This window comes from Scyliorhinus canicula, chromosome 4, assembly GCF_902713615.1.
Source record: "Scyliorhinus canicula chromosome 4, sScyCan1.1, whole genome shotgun sequence".
NCBI lineage: Eukaryota > Metazoa > Chordata > Chondrichthyes > Carcharhiniformes > Scyliorhinidae > Scyliorhinus > Scyliorhinus canicula.
In genome coordinates, this window is record NC_052149.1 from 146,757,246 (window position 1) to 146,770,842 (window position 13,597).

At 46.0% G+C, this 13,597-nt stretch overlaps 1 protein-coding gene across 3 annotated transcripts in view; it reads right to left on the reverse strand.

Moving 5' to 3' along the window:
- Nucleotides 1-13,597, reverse strand: part of LOC119965066 (dihydropyrimidinase-related protein 3-like) — a 241,227-nt gene that overhangs the window by 150,880 nt on the left and 76,750 nt on the right. The gene's annotated exons all lie outside the window — the stretch shown is intronic.

Genomic DNA, 13,597 nt, shown 5'->3' on the forward strand with positions numbered 1-13,597 from the left:
CCTGCCCCCCTCCCCCACCGCCGTCTTCAATATTGTCATAGCTAATAAACAGAAGCATTCAAAGAAAGGGGGAGGGAAAACACAATTATTTCTGCTGCTCCGAGGATTTTTTTTTCCCCCAGAGTTACTCAGGGGTAGAGGCCTGGAGAAGACTCTTCCATTCCTCACAACTCCAGGCCAATTCTGGAAGTTTGGCAACTCCCCAAAGAGGGCGGACGGACTGGGATTTAGAAAGAATTGTGTGAGAAGCGTACTCAAACCGTGAAAAGATTTTCTTTCTGCTTCGGAGAGCCTCAAATTTCCCAACAGCCAATCAGAAAATCGTGCCAGATTTCTTTTCATACTGACATAATCTGAGCAGATGGCTGAATCACATGAGTAGGTCAAACATGATGTTTTATGAGGACCAGATTATTTTTTTGTTCGTTCATGGGATATGAGCATTGCTGGCTCAGCCACCATTTCTCCCTCTTCCTTAATTTTCTCTTGAAGAAGGTGGTAAGGAGTCATGGTGCTGTTACCATGTTATCATTAAGTACTCATTGCACAAACACAAGTTGGTCCATTTGAGGGTGAATGCCCCAAATGAACCTTTTCCCTGTCCTCCCCACTCTTCATCCAACCCCATCAGCGTAACATTCTGCACGTCAGATGCCAAAAAACAGAAATTTAAAAGACAAAAAATGGAGAAAATACTCAGCAGGTCTGACATCGGCAGAGAGAGATACAGGGCGGATTCTCCAGCCTCCTGGCTGCGTGTGTGTCAATGGTGGAGATGGCGCACCATTCACTGGTGGCAAGATTCTCTGCTCCCACCGCTGTCAATGGGGTGTCCCATTGAAGCCACCCCACACTGCCAGGAAATCCAGAGGAGGGGTGCATGGCCGGCGGGAACAGAGAATCCGAAGAATTCCGGCCACACAGTTTAAACATTCCACTTTTTTGTCAGCATAGATGCCATAAGACCTGCTGAGTATTTACTGCATTTCTGTTCTTGTTCCTTCAGTTTATTTTTCTTCTATGTGCATATTCAATTTCCACTTGAACGCATTTGCTTCAACTACCCCTCGACTTGCCTGGATGAGTGCCACTCCAAATACACTCAAGAAGCTTGACACCATGCAGGACGAAAAGCCCACTTAATTTTCCACCTTTGACATTCACGCCCTCCACCACAGTGGCAGCCGCGTGCAGAATTTACAAGATGCACTGCTGGAACTCACCAAGACTTCATCGACATCACCTTCCAAACCTGCAATCTGTACTGCTTTGATGGACAGGTGCAGCAGATGCCTGGGAATACCACCACCTGCAAGTTCCCCTTCAAGCCATTCACTTGGAAATATATCAGCGTTCCTTCACTGTGTCAAAATCCAGGAACTCCCTTCCTAGCTGCATTGCGGGTGTACCTACACCACATGGCCTGCGGACGTTTAAGAAAGCAGGTCAACACCACTTTCCCAAGTGCAATTAGGGATAGATAATAAAAGCTGGCCGAGCCAGCGACACCCATGTCCCATGAAAGTATAAAATAAATGCTGAACGCTCTCAGGTTAAAGAAGTCCCTTCTAAATTTCTGACTGGATTTTTAGATGATTATCTTACCTTTCTGGCCCCAGGTTCCGGTCTCCTGCTAAAGTGGAAATGCCTCTCTGAGTTTCACCTTTCAAACCCCTTGGGTGGGATTCTCCCAACATCCATGCCGAAATAGCGCTCGGCGCGGGGGCAGAGAATGGGCATCAATCCCGAGATCGGGTCCAATGCCGCTCCCGCAATTCTCCGGTCTCCGGAGAATCGTCCGAATCGGGCATGCACAGTTGAAGCGGCGCCGGTTGGGGGCCATTGAAAGAGGCCCCCGCGACGATTCTCCAAGTGCAACTGGCCGAGTTCCCACCGGTGTGGTTCTCAAATGGTTCCACCCGGTGGGCACTCGGCATGGCGGCTGCGGACTCAGTCCGCGTCCGCCCTGGTGGGAGGTGGGGGGGGATCATTCACTGGGAGGTTACTCCAGGACGGCCAGGCTATCGATTGGGGCCACCGATCCCTGGGCAGACGCAATCTGGGAGGGAGCCTATCTTCTTGGTGTCGGTCCGTGGTGTGGGTCTGCCATGTCGTGCGGGCCGGCCGCGCAGGCCGCCGCTGTGCGTATGCGCGGACCCCCAAACGGAAGTTCAGGGCCCCGTATCAGCAGCCGGAGCTGCGTGGAGCACTCCGGCACCCTGCTAGCCCCCTCCAGATAGGAGAATCACTCTGGACTTTCTCCAGGTAAATCCAGAGTGATTCGCACGCGTTTTTTCACGGGCGTGGAGACATAGCACCATTATTGGAGAATCCCGCCCCTTGGCCCTCCACCGAGTCACCCCATAATTCTCTCTTTTCTCGAGTAAAGAGCCCTGCCTGTTTAATATTTTTGGATCGCTATAACCTCTCAGTTCTGGTATCGTTCTCGTAAAACTTTTATAATCAGTGCCTTTAAATCCAACCTTTAACAGTACTCCAGCTGTGGCCAAACCAAGGATCAATACAAGTTTAATATAACTTCACTGGTTTTCATTTCTATTCCCATCGATATCGATTCCTTTGCTTTTTTTCTTTTATTGCCTGACTGTGTTGCTGAGTTTAGTGATCTGTCTACCTGCACCACAAAATCTCCCTTCCTCCATTCAGACAGTTAAAGGGTGTATTTAATGGAGGTAATGAGGATCTTGCCTGTCAGCTGGAGAGCCATCAAGAGCCTTGCATTTCCTGCATCAGAAAAGCCAATGAGGCACTGAAATCTGCAATGGCTGACCCTCCCCAGGATCAAGGACCCCAGGAGGGAGGGAGGTCTTTTGAACTGTCGATTGTGTATTGCTCAATATCCGAATGTCATGTGTTTGTCAGCTGCTGCCCTCTTTGTCTGTGGCTTAGCTTCCGGAGTATGGGGTGGACTCTCGCTCTCCCACCCTGCCCTGTGGCCGGGTGCTGCAGGGGAGGGGGAGGGTGTGGCAGGCTGACGTAGACGCTGGTATCCTTATTGTATTGTTAAATGTCCACTGTTACAATTGGAGGCTGAGTGTTTGTCAGCTACAGCCCCTTTAACGGTGTCATTGGCCTCAGAGTGGGGCGCCCTCGCTCCTCCGCTGTGCTCTGCGCCAGTCTGACTTTCCGGTGCATCATCATGTCACCCCCAGCGCTTTTTCACTGATGCGGGTCTGGTATTGGGAGTTGTGAGGAAGGGAGGGAGTGGCGGCTTGATTTGGATGCTGGTACCTTCATTGTGTTGTAATCTGGTTTTTTTTAATTTAGAGTACCCAATTAATTGTTTCCAATTGAGGGGCAATTTAGCGTGACCAATCCACCTACCCTGCACATCTTTTGGGTTGTGGGGACTAAACCCACTTAAACACAGGGAGAATGAACAAACTCCACACGGACAGTGACCCAGAGCCGGGATCGAGCCTGGGACCTTGCCGCCGTGAGGCAGCAATCCTAACCACTGCACCACCGTGCTGCCCGTAGCCTGTTTTTTGATTCATGTCATCGTTCTGTGATTTGATTTGTCTCCTTTGGAAAGTTGGAATGTTGGTGACCTTATTGTATGGTCACCTATTTATTGTTTTATGTAGTTGTTTTGTAATTGTGTTTTATTTTTGTACAATGAAACTGTTAATAAACTCAAATAAATCAAGGACCCCAGGAATGGAAGTCCCACCCACTGAGAGCTATCATCTGATCAGAGGCTGGCAGCTTTTCAATGCCCGGCAGCGCCACCAGGGAGATGGTGGCTGCTGCCAGTACTACAACCACCCGAGGCCAAGTATGACCCATTGGTCCAAGAGACATCTGGGTGATGGCAGGAAGGGGGAGGGGGTGATGGGGTGGGGATCATGGGGAAAGGCAGAAGAAGGGTCAACAGCAAAGCAAGGAGGTGCCTCGCAGTGCCCCCCGCCCCACTCCCTGATGCCAGATTCCTCAACCGGGCACTAACTGCTTTGAGTATGACTTCCCCCAGGAACCCGCAAGCAATGCAAACAGGATTTTCTTGCCATGCTCCCCACATGCTGAATGCTGTGTGCATATCAGCAGTTGCAGGATGAGCTCTGCTGCCTCACGGCACTGAGGACCCGGGTTTGATCCCGGCACTGGGTCACTGTGCGTGTGGAGTTTGCACATTCTCCCCATGTCTGCGTGGGTATCACTCCCACAATGCAAAGATGTGCACAGTAAGTGGATTGGCCATGCTAAATTGCCCCTTAATTGGAAAAAACAATTGGGTTATTTAAATTTGTTAAAAAATAAACAAATTTGGAAATTGAAGTCCAAGGCTTTTATGTAAACAGGAAACAAAAATGATTACCAGCACCAATCCTTGTCAAAAACCACTTTCCATTCATTTGCTCATAATGTATAAACTGCTTCTAACAGGCACCTCAATAAGAACTCAAATTCTAATTAGTTAGGTACGCACTTAGCTATATCAGGATTTGGTTCCTTTCCAGTCTATAGCTCTTCTTAAGGTGGTGATCGTTAAGTTTGCTCAAAGCAAAGTCTGGATCCCAGATGAAATGGCTGGCCATTGTTTTTTTTTAATTATGATATTGAATTTGAGTGAGACACTTGAATGTGTCAACGAAGGGTGATGATCAGGAAATGCATGTTTGTTGTACCTTTTTGTCACATTACTAGCAAATTTTCATTCCACGGTTCACAATACTTTTATAATGGCTGAAGCATTATAAAACATGATGTATTATAATAATAAGCTCTGAAGATAAGCCATACGGACTTACAACTCTGTTTCTCTCTCCACAGATGCTGCCAGACCTGCTGAGTTTTTTCCCGTTTTCTGTTTTTATTATGATGTATTATTACTCTGCTACACAGTGTTTATGTGCGCATCCTGGTGTCACCCATAATGGGGTTTGTACAGAGGTCATTTAGATATTACAGACAACTTGACTCTGGAATTTTGTGTTCTTCAAAATCTCCTTTATCTTTCTTTCTACTTTGAACTGCATCACAGAAAGTGGAGTGTGACTGACATGTTCGATGTCGCGGTTTAATAACACCAGAGACTCTCTCATAGCTTTGCTCATGGTTAGTCAGCATAAACTTTGAGAGAGGGATGAGCAGGGGCAGCACGGTAGCATTGTGGATAACACAATTGCTTCACAGCTCCAGGCTCCCAGGTTCGATTCTGGCTTGAGTCACTGTCTGTGCGGAGTCTGCACATCCTCCCCGTTTGTGCGTGGGTTTCCTCCGGGTGCTCCGGTTTCTTCCCACAGTCCAAAGATGTGCAGGTTAGGTGGATTGGCCATGATAAATTGCCCTTAGTGTTCAAAATTGCCCTTAGTGTTGGGTGGGGTTACTGGGTTATGGGGATAGAGTGGAGGTGTGGGCTTGGGTAGGGTGCTCTTTCCAGGAGCCGGTGCAGACTCGATGGGCCAAATGGCCTCCTTCTGCACTGTAAATTCTATGAAAATTCTATGAGTGATGGTATTTTAAACCAGCTGGCTGAACATTAAACTGACGATGCAGATCCAGGGCTGTAAAATGCTATAATTCCAAGTTGCTAAGTAAAAGCATTACCCAAGTGTTACCAGTCTTCCTGGAAAATTATCAATTTGTGACAACAGGAAGTCCTGAGAATTGATATGATACTAACAGATTTGTAAAGGCACTCTGCACAGCAAATTGAAATTATGTTATTTTATAGCAATGGTGGTGTTTATTCAGTGGTGGATTATCGATCAAGGCCACTGATTTAGAATGACCAAAGAGGTCAAATTCTTACAAAAGGAACTCCAGGATCTCAATCCTATGGGCACGATTCTCTCAAAAAATGACTAAGAGTGCGATTTAACCACTGCGTTGCATCCGGTGTGAATCTGGGCACGCCGATTAAATAGCGGGAAATGCTAAAATCAAGATTCACGCAGGGCACGGATCAGTTTGCTATCTAACCGGCCTGCTCACGATGGCGCGTTCCAGATCATGTGCAAATATGGCCTCATTAACCCTCATTTACATTCATTTCCATCTCTTTAGCGAGATTGAAGTCGAGTGCAACGGCCTCCTGGGAATGAACTGGCTCCTCAGCAAGAAATCACGCAGGCGTTGTTGAGTACTCCTTTTTCAAAACGTGAAGTTGGCACAATGGCTGCTGAGGGGAACTGAGAAGGTGAGTGGCCATTTCCATTTTTTGGCATGCAGCTCAGGGCAGTGGAGCTGCTGCCCCAGTGCTCATCGGGGTGGGAGGGGTTGGGTGAGAGGGGCCCTGAGGGTCTAGCTTCACAGTTGAAGGCAATCGCTCACAAAGAATTGGCCGTAATAGTTGTAAGCATTTCACAGCTGCAGGTTGTGTTTGTTGCTTGCTCCTGCTGGAGGCTGCAAATGCCTGGAGGTGGCTGTTGCGGTTTCCTTCCTTTTCTATAGCCAGAAAGAAAGACAATTTTTCTAAGATACCTGGGTCCTACAACACTGGGCTCAGGGAGATGTATGAGTCCGGAAGACAATCAAGTGTGAAGCAAGGAGACGCTGCAAGACCTGTTGCGCAACATTGATCCAAATGGGCCGCCTGATGATGCCGTTGAAGAAATGCTTTTGCAAATTGCTGTTGCTTTTGTTGTTGGTGTGGTGAGTGCTACATGTAACTGGCATGTCACCATGGGTTAAACACGCTGGAAGTCAAGGACGTTCAACTGCACCTTGAGGGTCAGTGGAATATGCGGATGCCAGGATTTGGGCCGGATGGGTGGGCCTGCAGCTGCGGCTCCTGGATGGAGAATGGCACTGAAACGTGGAACAAGTGAAGCATTGATGGACAGATCATTTCTATGACAATGGTAACACATTCTCAGACTTATCCTCCATTTTTGCTGAGGAACCTGCGAAGGGTCATACCGTGTGTTTGTTCATGTGGGGAAAATTATTTGCTATAGCTCTGTATTGGTACCAATATGGAACGGCAATGTTTCATTGTTGTTTAACAGTTACAGTGATATGTGGAATGTTACATTGTTGATTTTCAAATCTTTGTTACTGTTGACTGTTTAATAAACAAAATATTCTCAAGTGGTTTCTTGTGGGTCCACGTGCCATGTCTCAGAAGATGATCGTTGCATTGCATTTTAATTAAACTTTGGAGTCTGAACAGTTTGCCTGACCTCTAGAAGCGTCAGCACCATAGAGGCAGCAGTCAACAATGAAACATTCAAGAGCTGGACTTCAGCACTGGGGATATCCCCGCAACCATATGCTAAGTGTGTGGATCGGGGGGGGGGGGGGGGGGGAGCGTCCTAAGTTTGGGGTGAGTTTGCAGAGCAAGGATGTCCAGCACTACTAACTTGGTGAATGGCACTCCGAGAGAAGACTAGACATGCAAGGGTGGGTAGGCTTGGGGGATTTGAGAGTCCTGGGGTGGAAGCCCTAACTGATTGTCGGTCTCTCACCTGCTCCGATTCCTTACAGATATATCAATATGGCTGGTTATGTCGGTCCCCCAGAGGCTGCCCTTGTGGTGCTGGTGGCAGACCAGGCGGCCAGACGCCGGGGGGATGCCAGTCATGGCCCATGGTGTACAGGAATCGTTGGTCTTTCAAGGAGACGACTGACAGCATGTGCCGCAGGAGACTCCGTCTCAACAAAGAGACAGTGTGAAACCTGTGGCACGTCCACGCAGACTTGACATCCCGTGGAGGAGGAGAACATTTGTTTCCCGTGGCCTGGAAGGGGTTTTTGGCGCTGGGGAGTTTCTCACCAGTCAAGCCCACACTTGGAATTTTTGTCAGCAGTGGAGAACTAAACTCACCAGCCAGACTGGCTCCTCAGTGATCAGGGTGCCATTTTGAAATGGTGCCCAAATTTTAAAGCGAATTTGAGGGTCGTCCATACCCCCCACTCATGGACAATGTGACCCCCTGCAGACATGGACATTACACCTCTCCCCAAGTGAGCACACCTGCTATGGAGTTGCTGAGGTCTCCTCCTTTTCTATCCCCTCCCTTTCAGGCGCCTCAACACCATTCCGGAACCGGCCCTTCATCCCCTTACCTTAAGGATGCCCCATCCTTCATAGCCCCTCCTTCACCTCCCTTGATGAGCATGGCCCTTTTCAGACCATGACCCTTGGCAGTGCCATTCAGGCACCCTGGCACTGATAGCCTGGCACCGGTGCATTGTTGTTGACACTCTGGAAGTGCCAGGGTGAGATACCAGGGTGCCAGGTTGGTACTGCCAGGGTGACCACATGCCAGTGGAGTGCCAGGACACTGTCCTGCCCTGTCCCTGACCACCCAGGGGGCTCCAATGGTCTCCGAGACCCCCAGAATGGCCATTATGCCTGGCCTCTGTTTGTGCCAAATCAGTTCTAATTTGTGCCCAGCTGAGGCCTCACCGGTGCGGCCGTGATACCCAGGAGCCAGGAGAATGCAGCCTCAAACAGACCGTGCATATTTAAATGGCTTCTGTGGTAAAGAGTTCCATAGGTTTATCACCCTTTGAGTAAATAAGTTTCTCCTCATCTCAGTCCTAAATGGTTTGGCCAGATATCCTGAGACTGTGACTCCTGCTCTAGAGAATCCCCAGCCAGAGGAAATAACATCAGTGCAAGCAATCTTTCCAGCCTTGTCGAAATTTCATACGTTTCAATGAGACTCCCTTTCATTCTTCTAAATTCCAGTGAATGTAGCCTCATTTTGTGAAAGAACAAAATAGATTTTGATACAGCTGGTCTCAGTAAAGTTCTATCGCCTGGCTTGCTTAAATGCTACTTACACATCCTGCATATCTTCAAGCTACAAGATTTACCTTTACCTGTTAGAAGAAGAGGCAGATCAATTCAGTTTTCAGAACATAAGCAATAGGGTCAGGAGTAGGCCATATGCCACCTTGAGCTCTATTCAATAAACTGATCTTCTATTGCAATCCACTTTCCCGCCTGATCCCATAGCCACTTATTCAATGGGAGACCAAAAATATGTCTATCTGAGCTTGAAATATACCCAACAATGGCACATCCACCACCTGCTGTGATAGAGAATCCCAAAGATTCACAATCAGTCAAATGAAAAAAAATCTCTCCATCTTAATTCTAAATTGCTGACACCTTGCTTGAAGAATATGGGTTAGATTTTCCCACGGGTGGTAAACAGAAGTTTGGACTGTTTTTGAGATAGATACCCACCCAGCACCCCCATCCCCAGGAAGAATGGCCACCCCAGTGACTCATGGGAATTTAGAGGTACTCCTTTAATTGGCATGAAGATAGGTTCCCTGTCAAATTCAGGGTGGCAGGTAGATTATTGAAGCTGGAGAACCCAATCAGAGACTACTTAACTCCAGAGAGCATAGGTCCATTTAACTCCACCTCTCTTCACAGGAAACCACCTCATTCTGAGTAAATCAAGTGAATCTTCATTGCACAACCTCTAAGTCAAAAATACTTCCCTTAAGTCAAGAGATTCCAGATGTGGTCGCACAAGAGTTTTGACCTCAACTACTTTCTGTGGTGGTGAATCCCACACATTCATCACCCTCTCGGTGAACAAATTTCTACTCACCTCCGTCCTGAAAGGTTTACCCCTTATTCTCCCTATGACCCCTAGTTCTGGACACCCCCTCCATCGGGAACATTCTTTCTCCATCAACACTGTCTAATCCAGTTAGAATTTCAATGAGATCCTCTCTCACTCTTCTAAACTCCAATGAATATAATCCTAACCAACACAGTCTTTCCTCATATGACAGTCCTGTCATCCCAGGAATCAGCCTGGTAACCTTTGCTGTACTCCCTCCATAACAAGAACATCTTTCCTCAGATAAGGACACCAAACTGCACACAATATTCCAGGTGTGGCCTCACCAATGTCCTATCTAATTGTAGTAAAAGATCCTCATTCCTATATTTAAATCTTCTTGCCATGAAGGCCAACATACCATTTGCATACTTTATTGTCTGCTGTACCTGTGTACTTTCTTTCAGCGACTGATGCACAAGGACACTAAGGTCTCGCTGATTATCCACCTCTCTCAATTTACACCCATTCAAATAAAAATCTGCCTTCTTATTTTGATACAGAAGTGGATAACCTCACATTTGGGGGCAGCACGGTAGCATGGTGGTTAGCATAAATGCTTCACAGCTCCAGGGTCCCAGGTTCGATTCCCGGCTGGGTCACTGTCTGTGCGGAGTCTGCACGTCCTCCCCGTGTGTGCGTGGGTTTCCTCCGGGTGCTCCGGTTTCCTCCCACAGTCCAAAGATGTGCGGGTTAGGTGGATTGGCCATGCTAAATTGCCCGTAGTGTCCTAAAAAAGTAAGGTTGGGTTACGGGTATAGGGTGGATACGTGGGTTTGAGTAGGGTGATCATTGCTCGGCACAACATCGAGGGCCGAAGGGCCTGTTCTGTGCTGTACTGTTCTGTGTTTCTATGTTTCTATTTATCCACATTACACTGCATCTGCCATTATTTTCTTTTTAAATTTAGAGTCCCAATTCATTTTTTCCAATTAAGGGGCAATTTAGCGTGTTCAATCCACCCACCTTGCACCTCTTTGGGTTGTGGGGGTGAAACCTATGCAAACACGGGGGGAATGTGCAAACTCCACATGGACAGTGACCCAGAGCCGGAATCGAACCTGGGACCTCGGCGCCGTGACACTGCAGTGCTAACCACTGCACCACCATGCTGCCCTCCATCTGCCATGCATAAGTACACTCACTCAAATGTCAAAATCCCATTGAAGCATCTCTGCATCCTCCTCACACCTCACCCTCACACCCAGCTTCGAATAATCTGCAAATTTGGAGATAACACACTTAGTTCCCTCATCCAAATCAGTAATATATAGTGTGAATAGTTGGAGGTCCCAGCGCAGATCCCTGTGGTACCCCACTCATCACTGCCTGCCAATCAAAAAAGACCCATTTATTCTTTGGAATAAATGACACTACCCATAATTCCATGTGCTTTACATAGTAATCTGCTGTGTCAGAACTTGTTGAAGGCCTTCTGAAAGTCTAAATAAACCACATCCACTGGTTCTCTCTGGTCAACTCTACTACTTCCACCTTTAAAGAATTCTAGTAGATTTGTCCAGCATGATTTTCCTTTCATAAATCCATGCTGACTTTGTCTGATTATACCATTGCTTTCCAAATGCTGCGCTATGGAATATTTGATAATGGTCTCTAGCGACTACTGACGTTAGGCTCACTGGTCTACAGTTCCCTGTTTTCTCTCTACCTCCCTTTTTGAATAATTGGCTTATATTAGCTACTCTCCAATCTGTAGGAATCATTCCAGAGTCCAAAGAATTTTGGAAAATGACCATCAATGGATCTACTATTTCTAGGGCCACTTCCTTAAGTACTCTAGGATGAAGATTATCAGGCCTGGAGATTTATCAATCTTTAATCCCATCAATTTCCCCCAAATCATTTGTCTATTAACTGATTTCTTTCATCTCCCCACTAAAATTTGTGTTTCTCAGAACTTCTGGTACATTATTCACGCCTTCCTTTGTGAAGACAGAAGCAACGTACGAATTTAGTTCCTCAGCCATTTCTTTGTTCCCCACTATGAATTCCCCCGCTTCTATCTGTAAGGGGCCTACATTCGTTTTTGTCAATCTTTTTCTCTTTACATACCTATAGAAACTTTTACAGTCAGTTTTTATGTTCTCCGCTAGCTTACGTTAGTACTCTGTTTTCTCTTTCCCAATTAATCCCTTGGTCTGCCTTTGCTGAACTTTATACTGCTCCCAATCCTCAGGTCTTCTGCTTTTAATTGCCAATTTTAAAGCTTCTTTTAGTCTCATACTATCTCTAATTTCCCTTGTAAGCCATGGTTTGTCTATAGTTCTCTTTCCAGTCTTGCACCAAATTGGAATAAACAACTTTTGGAGTTCACCTATTCGTTCCTAAATGTCTGCCATTGTCTGTCCACTGTCCTTCCTTTCAGTAATGTTTCCCTGTCCACCATAGCCTACTCATAGCTCATGCCATCACAGTTACCTTTATTGACATATCCTAAATGAGAATCATATCCTTAGGCCAATGAGCCAACTCCATAGTTACCTTTATTGCTGTCTGAGGAGGCTTGGTGAATTCCTGCTGTGCACCAAAGTCAATGACTGATGTCAGGCTAACTAGTTTGTAGGTTCTTTTTTTCTCGCCCTTCTTTCTTGAACAGCAGTGTTACATTTGCTATTTTCCAATCACTTACATCATTTCAGATTCTCAGGGGTTTTGGAAGATTACAACTAATGCATCTGCTATCTCAACAGCCACCTTTTTTAAAACTCTAGTGCAGACCATCAGGTGCAGGGGCTTCATTGACTTTTGGACCCAAGAATTGCTCCAGATAATTTTCTTTACTAATATTAACTCATACAACTTCCTCGCTCTCATTAGTTTCTTTGTTCTCCATTATTTCTGGCTTCTATGTCGGGCAAACAAATCAAGTGACAGGAAGAAAGAATAAACATGTTATTTATGTAGTGTCATTCATGACCTCAGGATATCCAAATATGATTCACAGAAAATGCATTGCAACGTCAGCAAATGTGGCAGTCAATTAGCCGACAGGAAGTTCCCAGATTTTGATTGAGATATAATGCTTAACACCTCGAATAGTTTGCTGCTGTTCCAAATAGTGCTCACCCTTTCTCATGTCTATTTATTTACTTTATCTTGTGTTTATTAAGAGGACAGAAAGGGCCTTAGTGTAAGATTGAAACAAAAACGTTTTATCTTCGATAGTGCAGTGCTGTGTCGAAGAGCCAAGAGTCCAGAGTGGGGTTTGAAAAAATGGGCCGGAATTCTTTGCCAGTTGGGATTCTCTTTTCCCCCAGCAATGCACCCCCGCCTGCGGGTTTCCCGGCAGCGGTGGTGGCTTCAATGGGTAATCCTATTGAGAAACAGCAGAAGAGAGAATCCCGTTACCCGCGAACGGCGCGCCGCCAAGAAACACGCGGCTGGGGGAATGGGAAAATCCCGTCCAGTATCTTCTAAATATGTATCCAAACTTTTGGGATAGTCGGAAGTCTTCAATAAAAAGTAAAATTTACCTTGTTAAAGGCAAGCAATTAAAAACATGTCAATGAATAAAATCAAATATGCATTTGTTTACTTTTATTTAATCATCTTATTTTGGCGATTAAAATTTTAGCTAGAGGAAAAGATCGTTGATAAAAACCTTTTCAAAATGTATTTCAATTGATTCAGCAGACAGTGCTGTTGATGCATTCAGTTTTATCCTTCGATACATAGTGTCATGTGGGCTTTCCAATTAAAAATGTGACACAGCAAGTGGGATTTCAAAGAATGTGCTGTTAATACAATGTTTTGAGTGAGAAACTGTGAGAGGGGAGTGAGAGAGCGAGAGAGAGCGGAAAGAGAGAGAGAAAGAGAATGACTACCTTTTGGAAAATCAAAACTTAACTTGGGTACACAGGAGACAGAACTCAAGTTCTGATTTATTTCCTGATGGGGAAAGATTTATTGAGAATTTGAAGAAGCTATTCACAACAATAGGCTCAAACATAATTGAAAACTAAGTTTCAGAATATTCTGGACAGCTAATTCAAGTTGGAATAAGTCAGTTTGGACAGAAC